A 4,672-nucleotide genomic window follows, 5' to 3' on the forward strand; every position below is an offset into this window, starting at 1 on the left:
GTGGAAAGAGCCCGGGCTTGGGAGTCCAAGGTCATGGGTTCTAATCCCGACCCCGCCACTTGTCTGCTGGGTGACCTCGGGCAAGTCACTTAACTTCTCTGTGCCTCAGTTACCTCATCTGTAAAAATGGGGATTAAAAAATGTGAGCCCCACATGGGACAATCCGATTACCCTGTATCTCCCCCAGCGCTTAGAACAGTGCTCAGCACATAGTAAGCGCTTAACAAAGACCATCATTACTATTATTCTTCTTCTTATTATTAGCTTGTATCTACCCAGCACTTAGAACAGTGCTTGACACGGAGTAAGTGTTGAATAAATACTATTATTACCATTCTATCCATCATTTATTTATTTATGTTAATTTCCATCTCCCACTCCATAGGCTGGGAGCTCCTTGTGGTCAGGGAACGTGTCCACCCACTCTGTTCTAGATCGGCAACCAGAGAACAGGATGAAGACTCGCTCTGCTGCCCAAGGAGGGCCTTCAGCCTGAAAGGTAAAACCTAGGGCAGGGGATGTGTCTGTTTCTTGTCGTATCCTACTTTCCCAAGTGCTTAGTACAGGGCTCTGCACATAGTAAGCGCTCAATAAATATGGAATGAATGAATGAAGGAGTTAGCTTCAGGGGGTGGGGGAGGGGTCAAGGCCTGTAGCTAAGAAGGAGCTGAGAAGGTCTGGGAGAAGGGAAGGTGGAGGGAGATGGAGGAGAGATTAGATGAGGCCCAAGGCAAGCCCCGGGGCTGGGAGCGGGGTCTGGGGACAGAGGGGAGGCAGCAGTGTGGCCTAATGGCTAGAGCACGGGTCTGGAAGTCAGAAGGACCTGGGTTCTAATCCCGGCTCTGCTACTTGTCTGCACTGTGATCTTGGGAAAGTCACTTCATTTCTCTGGGCCTCAGCTCTCCTGTTCTCCCTGGCAAGAGCACAGGCTTGGGAGTCGGAGGATGTGGGTTCTAATCCCGACTCCACCCCTTTCTGCTGTGTGACCTTGGGCAAGCCATTTAACTGCTCTGGGTCAGTTACCTCATCTGGAAAATGGAAATGAAGACTGTGAGCCCCACGTGGGACAACCTGATTACCTTGAATCTACCCCAGCGCTTAGAACAGTGCTTGGCATATAGTAAGCGCTTAACAAGTACCATCATTATTATTTATTTTGAGAAGCAGCATGGCTTAGGGGAAAGAGCACGGGCTTGGGAGTCAGAGGACGTGTCTCTTGTCTCCGCCACTTGTCTGCTGTGTGACCTTGGGCGAGCCACTTCACTTCTCTGGGTCTCAGTGACCTCATCTGGAAAATGGAGATGAAGACTGTGACCCCCATGTGGGACAACCTGCTTACCTTGTATTTACCCCACTGTTTAGAACAGTGCTTGGCACATAGTAACCACTTAACAAATACCACCATCATTATTATTATTATTATTACTTGGACTGTGAGCCCCATGTGGATCAGAGAATGTGTCCAACCTAATTCACTTGTAGGCCTACCCAGCGCTTAGGACAGTGTTTGACACATAGCAAGTGCTTTAACAGAGACCATGAAAATCAGAAAAAAAAGAGGAAAGAGGGGAGCGAGCAGGGACCAGCGAGGGAGGGGCAGATCTCTGAGCCTGGGCCCCCTCCCCATCCCCAAGACAAGACTCATTCTGTATCAACAGCCCCCCAGACAGTCATTCATTCAGTCGAATTTATTGAGCGCTTACTGTGTGCAAAGCACTGGACTAAGAGCTTGGGAGAGGACAAGACAACAATAAATAGACACATTCCCCGGCCACAGCGAGCCATCGGGAGGACCACAGACCAAAGCCAGTGTGAGGACAGAAATACCTGCCCCAAATCCCCTTAAGCGGATTAGGCGGTCGCCCCGGGGGCTCGGCCTGGCCAAAGCATTTTGTTTGTGCCAGTCATGTGACTGGCATCAGGTGATCGCCCTAATCGGACCCGATCCACTGTGGTCGCTGCTGCCCCAGCACCTTGGCTCCGGAGACCCTCGCCTCCCCTGGGCGCCGCCCACCTGCCCTGTCTCAGGAATGAAGGAATGAATGATGGCATTTGTTAAGCGCTTACTATATGTCAAGCACTGTTCTAAGAGCTGGGGTAGATACAAGCTAATCAGGTTGGACACAGTCCCGCCTGGGGCTCACAGTCTTAATCCTCATTTTACAGATGAGGGAACTGAGGCCCACAGAAGTGAAGTGACCGGCCCAAGGTCACAGACCGGACAAGTGGCAGAAGCGGAATTAAAACCCAGGTCCTTCTGACTCCCAGGCCCGGGGTCTATCCACTAAGCCACGCTACTTGGAGAGCAGGGACCTGAGGCCAGTTCAGCGCTTAGAATGGTGCTTGGCACATAGTAAGAGCTTAACCAATACCATCATCATCATCAATCAATCAATCAATCAATGGAATTTATTGAGTGCTTCCTGTGTGCAGAGCAGTGTACTAAGAGCTTGTTGTCTTATGCCGTCGAGTCGTGTCCGACCCATAGCGACGCCATGGACGCATCTTTCCGGGAACGCCCCACCAGCATCTGCAATCGTTCTGGTAGTGGATCCACAGAGTTTTCTTGGTAAAAATCAGAGGCGGTTGACCATCGCCTCCTTCCACGCAGTCAACTTGAGTCTCCGCCCTGGACTCTCTCCTGTGCCGCCGCTGCCCAGCACGGTGGGAGTTTTGACTTGTAGCCGACGGCCTGCCCCTCGCTAGCCACTGCCCAAGCTAGGAAAGGAACGGACGGGCCTCTGCTCGACTCTCCCCCCCTTAGTCGAGACTGGTAGAGAACTAGAAACTCTCCAGGTGCCATCCTGAGAGGGGACTAAGCACTTGGGAGAGTCCAATATAACAGTCGGTAGACACATTCCCTGCCCATAAGGAGCTTACAGTCTAGAGGGGGAGACAGACATTAAAATATATCAGGGATTAGACTGTAAGCCCCATGCAGGACCTGATGATCTTGTATCTTCCCCAGGGCTTAGTAAAGTGCTTGGCACTTAAGAAACCCACAGCTATTATTATCATCATCATTATTGGGGAAATAGTAGAGTATTTACATAAGTAGAGTGGATTAGTGGAAAGAGCCCTGGCACAGAAGTCAGAGGACCAGGGTTTTAATCCCAGCTCTGCCACTTATCTGCCATGTGACCTTGGATGAGTCACTTAACTTCTCTGGGCCTCAGTTACCTCATCTGTAAAATGGAGATGGAGACCTTGAGGCGCTATGTGGGACATGGACTGTGTCCGACCCGATTATCTTTTATCGAACCCAACGTTTATTAATGATGTGTATATACCTATAATTCTATTTATTTAGATTGATGCTATTGATGCCTGTCTACTTGTTTTGTTTTGTTGTCTGTCTCCCCTCTTCTAGACCGCGAGCCCGTTGTTGGGTAAGGATTGTCTCTATATGTTGACTAATTGTACTTTCCAAGTGTTTAGTACAGTGCTCTGCACACAGTAAGCGCTCAATAAATATGATTGAATGAATGAATGCAGTGCCTGATACATAGTAAGTGCTTAATAAATAACATTATTATTATTAATAAAATCTTGTGGGGCTGGCATGAGGATCAAAGTGCTTAAGAGGCTCTTGGGCTCCTGGAGAAGGGCAAGCTGAGCTGGGGGCCTGGAGTCAGACAAGATCCCAGTGGGAAGGGGGGGCTACCCTGGAGCTGCAATTTTGGGTGCAGCTGCTGCTGGGATTGATTGAGCTGCCCACTCAGGAACTGTTTTTCTTGACCACTGGGTCCACCCCTTGATTCTACTTATCGTGATTAAGTTGTCTTGTTTTTGTCCGTCTGTCTCCCCTGATTAGACTGTTAGCCCATCAATGGGCAGGGATTGTCTCTATCTGTTGGTGAATTGTACATTCCAAGTGCTTAGTACAGTGCTCTGCACATAGTAAGAGCTCAATAAATACTATTGAATGAATGAATCCCTGCCCTCCCCCAGGAGATTCCTGTCTTTCCCTCCCTCTGGCCCTTGATGGGGATGGAAGAGGATTTTGACAGAGATGCCTTCCCCAACCGAGCCCTCCTTTCCTCTTCTCCCCCTCCCTTCTCCCATCGCCCTGACTTGTTCCCTTCCTTTATGCTCCCTCCCAGTCCCACACCACTTACGTCCATAGCTGTCATTTATTCCTTTCCATTTTTATCTGTCTCCCCCTCTAGACTGGAAGCTCAATGTGGGCAGGGAATGTGTCTGTTTATTGTTCTACTGGACTCTTCCAAGCCCTTAGTAAAGTGCTCTGTACACAGTAGGCGCTCAATAAATGCGACTGATTGACTGAATGACGAATGCTTCTGCTCTCCCCATGGCAGAGTTTCAAAGGGAAAGTTAGGTTGGCTCAAAGGTTGGGGCTGGCAGGTTGGTCCTGAAGGGGTCTGACCCAGGCTGGGCCTAGACGGGGATACAAGCATTTAGTACACTGCATTGTGCACAGGAAATGCTCAATAAATATGACTGACTGAATTAATGTAAATCCAGTTCACTGAACCTCCCCCCTCACCAATCCAGATGGCAACAGCCTCTCCCCTCACAAATCCTCTGATGTTATTCACAGGTTTCCAACTAGTGCTCTGGGTGAAGGAGCAGCATGGTCTAGTGGTTAGAGCACAGGCCTGGGAGTCAGAAAGTCCCGGGTTCTAATCCCAGCTCTGCCACTTGTCTGCTG

This window comes from Ornithorhynchus anatinus, chromosome 2 (genome assembly GCF_004115215.2).
Source record: "Ornithorhynchus anatinus isolate Pmale09 chromosome 2, mOrnAna1.pri.v4, whole genome shotgun sequence".
Lineage (NCBI taxonomy): Eukaryota > Metazoa > Chordata > Mammalia > Monotremata > Ornithorhynchidae > Ornithorhynchus > Ornithorhynchus anatinus.